This window comes from Ruditapes philippinarum, unplaced genomic scaffold (genome assembly GCF_026571515.1).
Source record: "Ruditapes philippinarum isolate M1 unplaced genomic scaffold, ASM2657151v2 ctg5301_1_1_1_1, whole genome shotgun sequence".
Classification (NCBI taxonomy): Eukaryota; Metazoa; Mollusca; class Bivalvia; order Venerida; family Veneridae; genus Ruditapes; species Ruditapes philippinarum.
In genome coordinates, this window is record NW_026853913.1 from 42,847 (window position 1) to 55,067 (window position 12,221).

Here is a 12,221-nt window from a genome sequence, read left to right on the forward strand (position 1 = left end):
TACACTCAAGAAGGCTTACAATAATCGCAAGCAACCTCTTACTAATTTTTTATGAACTTTTTATTTGTTAATTTATTTATTTATTTTGTTTTGTTTCGCAAAAATCTAATACCAAGAAGAGTGATCACGTGACAATTTTTTACGGTAACATTAGGGTCATCACTAAAGGTTTTTCCTTATTTGCTTAAATCTTTCAATATTTGAATAAAAAACAAGTGTTTCAGGTAAATATTTTTAGATTCCAATGGTATGTATTTTTAAAATGTTACTTTTGTACCTTTCCAGATATTCTTGAAGAAATTGTGACATACGTTTTCATCAAAATATTGCCGCATAAAAAAGTGTGTTTCAGTAAAGTACGTTCGTTTTGATAAGCATGCGCAACACGTGATCGCTTGCATCGAATCCGTGGCGACGTCATGTTGACCAAATAAATATTTAAAAAATCAATTAAGCCAAAACAGTTTTTTCCCGTCTTTTTTGTAGCACACACACTGTTCTGGTGTATACTAAGTTCAATTGAAATACCGTCAACTAATTTACAGTTCTCCACGAGGTTTAAACGCAGTTCTCGATAAATAAATTATATAAATATAAACAAAGAATTACATAATGTGAATTGTACTTAATTGCACTAATTGGGTTTTTTTTAACTGACATTATAACATGTGTTATTTACATTCAAAGTTTGAAATGTTATTATAATGTACGATAGTTAGACTGAAAATAACGCTATAACCTTTTTAGATGTCATATTGATACGCAATCGTGAAAGTAAAGTGACAGAAAAAAATAATACGTAAAGTAGCATTCTGCTGATTTGGTGATTGACCAATAACGATTGTGGCCGATTTCGGCCATTTTAAAACCGCGAGAAATTTAATCGCTTTATCATAAAATGTGCTAACCCGCGAGAATTCTGCCGAAATCGTACAAAATGTCGCGGTCGATTTTGACTCTAGTGGCCGGTCGCGTAGATGCTTTGACTTTATTTTATCCCTCGTCTGTCTATAAAAAGTCGAGAAACAGAAAGAAATCCGCCACACTTTGTGCAAGACTTAGTGTTGTAGAAATTTAACAAAAAGCCGTGGGAGAAGCTTTATATGCCCGTAAAATTTTGTTCCTCACAACGGCCTCATAAATTATCGCGGCGAGTAGTACAATTTCCAGGCGCAAAATTATAAAAGAGATATTTCCCGGCATAAAAAGTCGACTTTTTACAAGGTATGCATCAAAAAACGATTTTTACGACAAAAATGTGAAAAGTTGCCCGCGATATCTATAAAATGACGCGGCTTTAAAATGGACGCTACCGGCCACCATAAATAGCTGATAATGAAAAATTTGTATGCTACAATTTAAAAATTACGCAAGTCATAAAAAGACTACCCATCCCATTTTAAAAATTGAGTTTAACAGAAAAATTCTGAACGTTATTTATAAACATTAGTGCATACCCCATAGAAATCAACACTTACTTTCGAATCGAGCTATATTTGTCTTGGAAATGATGCCGATAAAGACGTCAAGGTCGAGTGGTGTTGCTATTTGTTACCTGAAGACGTTAGCGCTAAATGTGACCTTATTTGCCATAATTATGTAGCAAAATGAAAAAGAAGTATAAAATACTTAATCACTATAGTCACGGTGCATATCCATATCGGTACCCTCTTTGCGAAATCTGCTGAAACGGTACCCTCTCTGAACATGCACAGGTCATTCTCTGCTAAAAACAAACCAGCGATGGATACCAATCCAGTAAAATTTCATTGTAATAAGGAAAGGAGATATGACACGTAGAAAAGATGTATACCACGGAACACTAGGATGTTTTATTTATGTGCTGATTTATCATGTGCCCGATTTTCATGTACTGAAACTTCACAATAAGCTACAAAAAATCGACATGTCTTGCTTTGCCCATCACCTCGACATATTTTTCGGGCTGAAATGAACCTGTGGCTTGATTATATATGCATCATACATATTTAATATGTTCATATACATATCATCTTCGGACAAATGGCAGTATATTGTCAAAAATAAATGTAAAATTCATAAAAACACCCTACTTTCGGTTTTGCAGCGGCACGGGCTACCTCTCTTCATTTGAATTTTTATATCACAGGTACCCTCTCATTTTTTAACACATAGGTACCCTCAAAGCACGACATATGCTTTTTATTGCGTTAATCGTTAAGTATGTAATATTTACATAAAAGTAAAAAGTATTACATACACACTTAACGATTAACGCAAATAAAAGCATATGTCGAGCTTTGAGGGTACCTATGTGTTCAATAATGAGAGGGTACCTGTGACATAAAAAATCAAATGAAGAGAGGTAGCCCGTGCCGCTGCAAAACCGAAAGTAGGATGTTTTTATGAATTTTACATTTATTTTTGACAATATACTGCCATTTGTCCGAAGATGATATGTATATGAACATATTAAATATGTATGATGCATATATTATCAAGTCACAGGTTCATTTCAGCCCGAAAAATATGTCGAGGTGATGGGCGAAGCAAGAAATGTCGATTTTTTGTAGCTTATTGTGAAGTTGCAGTACATGAAAATCGGGCACATGATAAATCAGCACTTAAATAAAACATCCTAGTGTTCCGTGGTATACATCTTTTCTACGTGTCATATCTCCTTTCCTTATTACAATGAAATTTTACTGGATTGGTATCCATCGCTGGTTTGTTTTTAGCTGAGAATGACCTGTGCATGTTCAGAGAGGGTACCGTTTCAGCAGATTTCGCAAAGAGGGTACCGATATGGATATGCACCGTGATAGTTGTATTAATTGCCAAAAGCTACAGAAGACAAGCAACGTTATGGAAAAAAATATTGAAGTACACTTTAAACAAAATAAATAATAAAAAAACTTTGAGAAAGCATTTCTGGGGTATAATGAGCCTTTAATGGTGCATAATGGGTCTTTAAAGAAAAAAAACTAAAAAAAAATAAGTGAAAATTTTCAAGTATAGTTCAAAGAACATTTACACTGTGGTATAGTGAACTTTAAAATATCTCCCGTTGCACGTGGTTAAGTTACAGTTATAAAGTATTTGCACTGACATACAAAATGGGTTCAAAATGGTCATAATAGTTTCCATGTGAAAAAAGAAGTCAAAAAATGTTAAACGCATATTATGCCCCTGAAATACATAAAGTATGCCATACGAGAGTTAAATCATGTTTTAATAAAGGATTGAGAGTACGTTCTATATAAAGATGTTTAACAACTGAAAAAAGTAGCGCTGAGCCTGCAGAAATATGTCGTAAACGTAGCAAAGTGTAAACAAAGTAGTATTTCATTAATTCACTATAATTTTATCCATTGCCAACAGGGCTAAAGTAGCAAAAGGCTGTTCATGTATATTTATATGGCAAATGAGTATTTTTTGAAACTGTAGCAAGACACCAAAAATAAAAAAAAGATTTTGAGAAATAAGAATGAGTGCAGGGACGTCGTAATATTGCAATTCACGTGGACTGGGGGAACCTCTGCTTAGAAGTTTGACCATCCCTTACCTAATCAATGCAGCGTACAAAATCAACTTATTCCGATACATATCTGTCATTTGACTAGACCGAATAATGATTTGACTGAAATAATGGATAGTGGATCATTCACAAGTAAAGCTGAAAAATTGACATGTGACCTTAAAGTGTTTAAAGCAACATATCTGCTGCAAAAATATTGTTTGAAGTTTAAAAATGCTTGTTTAACATCAATATGGTAATGGCTTCCCTTAAATGGAATGGCACATGCACGAAATCATTTCTAAATGGATAATACCCTACTTACAATAGTAGAACCTGTTACCCGATAACGTACACTATTCATGTGTCTTAAATAACAGAGACATCTTTCTTTGCGGCAGCGACAACTGCTGCCTTATCTTAAATAGCTGTTAAATAGCTTACAATAACATCAGCTGGTATTGGTTTATTTTATCTTAAAAACAAAATGAAAGGGTTTTTTGTTTGTTTTGTTTTTTCTTATTTTGCTGATTTATATTACCCAAAAAATTGAAATTGCAATAAAACAGTTATGAAACGAGCTAGTAACGGGAGAGGGGTATAACAGATGTCAGGGCGTCATCTCGGGATGTTTCTGCAGGCCTAACAGCCTCAAAACATCCCTCGATGTCGCCCCAGCCAATGTTATATCATTGTAACTAACTCGTTCGCTTCAAATATAATAGTTATAGTATATGAAACAAGTTAGTAACGGGTGTATAACAGTGGCTGTGGCGATATCGAGGGATGTTTCTGTCATAAAAAATGTCGAGACCGTTATCCCGAGATGTAGCCCCACTCACTGTTATACCCCCGTAACTTACGAGTTTCGTGCATGTATATTATAAATGTTTTATCGCAATTTCATTATTTTTGTAACAGAAATTTTTGTAGGTAGGTAAATCTCACTGGATAAATGTGCAATGTAAAAAACCCGTTACTTTGCCTAGCATAATTTTAGAGTCATTGCCCTTTGTTTATTTTTACACTTCGAACTTTGTCCGGACATAACTCTGAAATCACAGATAGATCTCATGAATAGATGTGCTTTGCAAACAACCTGATTTTGGAGTTATTGTCCTTTGTTCATTTTTACACTTTGAACTTTGTCAGAGACATAACAGATATCAACAAGGAGTAGTTTCTCTGTGTCCAAAACCTGTTCTTGCAGCATCACCCGGTTCAACCGGCACTCTTTTTTTTGCATTTTGAATGTTGCTACCCCATGCCCCTTTGAACCTACGCTCCCTCTGAACCTCCGTAAAAACTCAACCGATATATAGCGGGTGCAAAAAACCCACAACTGTTATATATCAATTGAATTTTTCTTATATGAATCAGGTGCAAACACTTAACTGTTATATATCAATACAGTTTTCAAATCCTAAATGGAGGTGTACCAATTACAATGGGTTAGAAAGAACAAAGAAAAGGCTCAAAGCCATGCGATACTATTACGTAACACAAAAGATATTTAGGCAAATAAGGAAGTTCGTCGTATTTACAGGGTCGTAAAATTTGACAATAGCAAGGAATGTATAAGTTGTACTGTCGAATCAGATATCTACACTCATTATGCGAACCTCTGATTCTTTGATTTAACTACATTTTGTGTGCGTGCGCGTGCTTGCGTGCGTTCGGCGTGCGCGTGCGTGCGTGCGCGCGCGTGTGTGTGTGTGTGAGAGAGAGAGAGACAAGCCCAGCCATTTAAGAGCCATACTGATATATTCATATTTATTTCAGCTCTCCACAAAAAAATGACACATCAAAACTACATACAATCAATACTGTTGAACATTCGCTTTGTATTTCTTTAAACCGAAATAAATGCATTGTATGTATTATAATAATAAAAACCAAAAGGATCATAATAATGGGGATTAAAGTTCGTATTAAGGTCGGTTATAGGTCAATACAATTGACGTTAGTTGTCCACTAAATGACATTTCATTTTTCGATGCATTACAAACAGTAAGCCGGAGTAAATCGATATGTATGTTGTTCTCTGACTTAATTCATTTGATACGTACTACGGTTGCATAAAGGGGACATCTGAAATATTTTATATATCATGTGCGCACGTGCTAGTATTACATGTAGTAGCTTACACATGCGCACGTTCACTAATACGTCCGCAAATGTTAGTATCACATGTACATGTATTAATTATTATGAGGATATGAAAACGCTTATTAGTGCGCACGCGATTGTTAACAAATTATGTGAAAGATGGCACGTGCGCACGTTAAAGCTAATAAGTGCCTTGTAAGTTATCTATTATTCTCAATATATTCAAATATAAATTACTATATGAATTGTTTTAACAGCAAAGTTGCAAAATATCGCACAAAGTCACCGTTGTCCTTTCCACCAATCATGGAAGCAAATGTGCAATATCTGATTTATTATGGAGGCCATTCATTGCCATTGTTGATCTTAGTTGAATGGTTATTGGTCTGCGATTGTATCTCTTTCTGTGTATACACCAAAACCGAATATAGTAATAAAAATTTCAACTTAATTCATTTTGCACATCTAAAAGTATTTAATCCGGTTTCTTTGCTTTACAATAATATTGTGTTCATCGTAATATAAAAAGTAATCGTTAATGTAAACAACATGTAAAATCTTTATTAATATTTGATGTTTTCTACTTGGTTTATTTATTGCCATATAGAAAACAGCTTCTTTACGACGTAATAATATTCTCTTTGTGTAATATTATACAATTATTGACTACAGAGCCTTTGAATATGATGTGATATTCTCCGGTAGTCCCATACCAGAAAGGGCATTTCTGCGAGCCTCAGGCGAGCATAAATTTTTTTATTCAACGAGTGCAATAAATTCAGTAATGAACTTACACGAATCTAATATTCTTTATATCACATACCCAACATAAATGTGAAATAAGAGTTATTTTAATGACGCGCCTAGTATAACGCTAACATAATTAGCGCGTCTTTACACTGAGTGAGACTAAAAAAAGGATTGTAGCACCACACTAAATACCGTATTCCGGTATATACCGGACAAGGCGTTTGAATGAGAAAATGCTAAAATATTGTCTTTTTACCTAACGGAATGAACTTTAACAGGTCTAATTCATATATTCACACCGAATTAAGTACGATAATGAAGGAAAAATGTAAAAATCGGCGAAAAAAACGATATTTGTCTATTTTGTGATCATGATTTCTGCAAGCGTCTAGAGGTACTGCTCCAATCCTGTATCCTGAAACAAAAGTAGATGGCCAACATATTGCACTCCGCGCCTCATTTAACTCGGATAGTGATAATGTTTAAATTTCCTATCATACATAAATCGTAATTCGATAAACAAATGTCCATTTCGTAGGCGGAACAATCTCTTTTCGCGAAATGGGTTTCGTTTCATTTCGCACATTGTTCCTACCACCATTTGTCCCATTACATTCCAGGATTCAGTTTACAATCTTTTTTTAGATCTTGAAACAGATACGATAGATCTCTTTATGTATAATTGAAAAAAAATAATCCACTTACAAAAAAGCATAAACATTTAATCTTATTTACATAATCGTATTGCACTCGTATCTGTATGTGTATTACCGATATTATCAAACATCCAAGCCAGCTGTATTTTTTTTGTAACTGATAGATCTCCGTTCATAATACCGTGCTTCTGCTTTTCATTGTATCAACGTAAAACTGTAAAGCGATCAAATGTTTTCAGGGGAAAAATACTTTTGATTCATAAAGGATACAATCTTTAATATGTAAAGATTTTTTAATCCAACAAACATAGACACATGGTTATCACATCATCGATGTTTGACAATATGTTAAATTATATAATTTAAAGGCGATTCTGGTGACTGATGTCGTATCATGAAAGTATAAAAATACTCAAGAAAGGGTAAATTTGTGTTTTTTTCGTGTGTTTTTTTGTGTGTGCGTGCGTGCGTGAGTGCGTGCGTGCGTGCGTGTGTGTGTGTGTGTTTTGCATTTTTGTGTTTTCGAGGAGAAAACGCAATAAATGCGTACAAAATCAGGCAACAGTAAAAGATATATTAAATGTAACATTTTTACGCCTAATAATTTTTCATGTTTTCACATTTTCTATTGCTTTTTGTAGATTTAGCTTTTTTTTGAGTAAGGCATTTTTTTATCTTTCGCATTTTAATGCTTTTTCGCATTATTGATTTTCTTTTTTTTATAACAATCTATACATAGAAGGTGGACAAATGTAATACAATCGACGCACACGGATTATGAGCATGTTATCAAAATACATATATTTTGGGCGGATATTCCCCTTCTTGGTACTCATCACTCCTATGAGCTGCATACCTCTTTAATAAGACCTAACCACCTACAAAGTTGTTCTGCAGGAACCGTGCATCAGTTAAGATTGTTACGTCACAGACTATATTTGTAGTGTATTTTTAACATAGTTTGTTAGACGGTAATTTTTACTCAAAATTTAATACATGTGCCATTTTAAAGCTATAGCGGCGTGTCAACGAGCAAAGTATTTAAATAACGGGATATGGACAGTGTTAGGTCATAATTTGTACAGTGTAAACATTTATATTAGCAGAATTTGCGGTTAAAATTCAAATTTCCGTTAAATCTGTACTAACATTAAAGCATAAAATATAGCACCATCAGCTGGCCTTTAAAGAGATTTACAAGGCACTACCTAAATATGTAGCAATGACATGTCTTTTATTTGTTTAATTTGTGCTATGATTGCCTAAGTTAAGCAGTCGTGTTCAGTGCTTTCAGCGCTTTGATCTATATTGCATTGTTAGCGATCATATCATTTTCTTTTAGTCAATGTGGAACTTAAAACTTTTCATAATGTAAAATTGCCCGTTTATTTGCTCTTGACAGTTTCGGAATTAAGTCTCGGTTTTAGGAAAATTCTACAAGGAGATATATATAACACCATCTGATAAACCTTAGAGTTCCGGGTACCCTCCACTAAATTTCCAGGGTATCTTAAAGTAACAACAAAGTTATCTAAATATTATTACTTAAATCGAGTTATATGCTCTTTAGCGATATATTAAAAGTCACGTGGGTTGGTTAGTAGAGGTGTTAAAATTTAATTGCAATATATTATTCTGTTGGCCATTGAAGTTATGATGTATAAAGGACTTTCAAAACAGTTATTATTCAGAGCGGGCGCTATGTTGCAGTGGTAACACTGTCTGCCTACCAATCAAGGGATCGTGAGCGATCCCCCGCTACTCCACTATAAGAACGAACGAGACTGACCATAACATAATATAGAGACTACACGAATAGAACATACAAACAGAGACAGAGACTAAATGGTTAAAACATTCAGATACAGACAAAACTGACCAGAAATTAGTTAAACAGACAGCAACAGACATACAAAATAGACGTCACTCGGCAGATTATAACAAATACCTAACGCAGGATTCTACAAGATACGAAAAGGAACAGACAAAAATAAACAAGACTTAAGTACATCAACGATACATAGAAGAGAAGACTGAAACGGAACAGGGGAACAGGAATAATAACAGAAGAACTAACTAACGTAATACGCAACAACGGAATATGTTAACAAAAACAGACAGCAAATTACTAAACGGAACATACAACTTAACAGTACACACTGACAATAGCACAATATATGAACACTTAAAAATAGTACATTAATACATGAAAGACACATTGTGAAACAAACAACATAATAGGACAAACAAACAATGCAAAAGGCAATTAAGACAAGACACATAACAAAAGGACAGAAAAACATGTTGTTAAAAGGAAAAAAGACATACGAAAAATGATGTAACTGGAAGAGACACAAGAAACAAAAATCACATGCAAAGACCAGGCACTGAATGGCACCTAGAACCAAAAGGGATTAAATAACTAGTGCATTACCTCCTAAAATATAAAACAAAAAATCAAACTTTTGCCGGGGTAACACTAGACTGTCACATATAGTCATTCGAGCCGACTATTTTTTACTTCCACTTGCCAGTCAATGGGTACACTTGATCGTGATATCTACCTTTAATGTCTGTCTTTTATTTGTATCAAGTCGTCAGAGCGAAACGTGAATCCGTGACAATGTAGCCTGCCAGTATATATAAACGCTGTTCTTTTTATATTATGTTACTTAAACTGGTATTTACTTGATGGGAACATGCCCTTTTGAATTTGATGATCTTTGGCAGCGCTAGCGCATTGTCAATAAGCAACTTTGTGCGTGAGGATTTAAAACAAGGGAGAGCATCTGTAAAAGTTGATCTATTATCTCCCTTGCTTAAATCTATTTAATATTTATACGATACAAGCATAATTAATTATACCCCCACCACAAAATGTGGGGAGGGGGCGGTTATATTCGCTTTGTCGGGTCGGTCGGTCGGTGCGTCCGTCCGTCTCCATTTTCGTGTCCGCTCTATAAACCCTATACCAATCGAAGGATTTTCTTCAAACTTGGCTCGAATGTTCAACTTAACAAGGGGATGTGCAAAACCCATGTTGCCCATGTGTCAGCTCAAGGTCAAGGTCACAATTGAAGGTCAAATATCAAACAATCAAATATTAGACAGTATGTCGTGTCCACTCTGTAAGTCCTACACTAACTGAAAGATTTTCTTCAATCTTGACTCAAATGTTCACCTCAACAAGGTAATGTGCAGAACCCATGTTACCCTTTTCCCGCCTTAAGGTCAAGGTCGCACTTGAAGGTAAAAAATTGACTTAGAAAATATTCTTAAATTTTAACATGTATATGAATATTTCTGAAACTAGAAAATGTACTTACTTGAAACTTAAAATATATATGAAGTGTCACAATTAAAATATCAAAGGTCAAGTTTCATAACTCTGTATTGCATTTTAACAAAGTTATGCCCTTTTTAAGTCTTCAAATTTGCATACAATCAAATATTAGACAATATGTTGTGTCCGCTCTATAAATCCTATACTCTTCAAACTTTACTCAAATGTTCACCTCAACATGGTTATGTGCAGAACCCATGTTACCTTTGTGTCGGCTTAAGGTCAAGGTCACATATGAATGTCAAAAATTGACTTAGTAAATGTTCTGAAATTTTAACATGTACTTGAATAATTCTGAAACTAGAACAGATAATCATTTGAAACTTCAAATATATACGAAGTGTCGCAAGTAAGATATGCAGGTCAAGTTTCATAACTAAAAAAGTGGGGGAATAACTTTGTATTGTATTTGACAAAGTTAAGTCCATTTTTACATCTTTAAATTAATTTACTATAGATATATATATATATATATATAAACATAGCATACTTTTAAAGTAATAACTTAAGATGCAAAGAATTTAATTATATTCATAATCATATTCAACATAAAATTCAAATTTGAATGGAACTTTGACAACTCCATATTGTAAAATACTATTTTGTACAATGTATGTCATATTTTACTATTTTATTTTACTGTAAAACGAGTATGGAAACGATTTGCGCGTTAAAACGCTGGTGAAAAAAAAACCCATAAAATATATATTTTTAAATACTATGCAAAGTCGACGATAGATGTTTCCTCGTGCATACGCAATCTGTATAGCGCTAAAAGATTGAAACGTATAAACTCTTATATGTATATATACGTTTCATAGTAAAACAAGCCTATGTCAGTTCACCATACAAATCACAACAATTTCTTAAATAGGATAGATTAACAATAATTAAGGTAAAATACCTTAAAAGAGTTGTGCCAATGCTTGGAGTGTGTGTGTGCGTGCGTGCGTCGGTGCATGCGTGCGTGCGTGCGCGTATAATATTATGTCCCGTGTTATATTATGTTTGCTATAAAAAGATATTCTTTTTAATTATATGTTTCCAAAGAAAGATAAACTAATTACGAGCTATTTCCAAAATGAAATAACGACTGGAAATCAACAATTACCATCATTTACCAAGCATTAAAATGTTTTGCATTTGAGCCGCGTCACGACAAAACCAACATAATGTGTTTGCGACCAGCATCCGCGCAGTCTGATCAGGATCCATGCTGTTCGCTTACAGACCCTATAACAAGTAAAGAAACTGATAGCGAACAGCATGGATACTGATCAGACTGCGCGGATGCGCAGGCAGGTCCGGATCCATGCTGGTCGCAAACCCTATATGTTGGTTTTGTCGTGACACGGCTCAAATATCAGCAAGCGACCGATATCCGACAATAAGCGATTAGAAACTACATGTAGAATGTTCCTTCAGGTACTCAATACATCTGTATGCATATAATCAGCAAATTATACTCTTTAATCAAATCTAAAATAAGTAGCATTTGAATACTTTTAATAAAAATCTAGTACTAAAATTACACACAATACATAAAAAATATTGTACTCTCTTTGCAAGTAATTGGACCCAGAACTATTTTGTTAAGCGCCAGTTTATTTCGTATGAATATACTAACAACATACAATAGTTGTCATTCTTGAATTACTCCTCTTAACAACTCTATAAACAAGAAATAAAAGAAATATTATATTCAAAACGACCAACGACATGAATTAAGGGAACGATAACTATTTGCGAATTAAACCTCTTTTTTTTTTTTTTGAGTGAGACTAAAAACAGGATTGGAGCACCACACTAAATACCGTATTCCGGTAGATACCGGGCAAGTCGCTTGAATCTAAAATGCTAAAATATT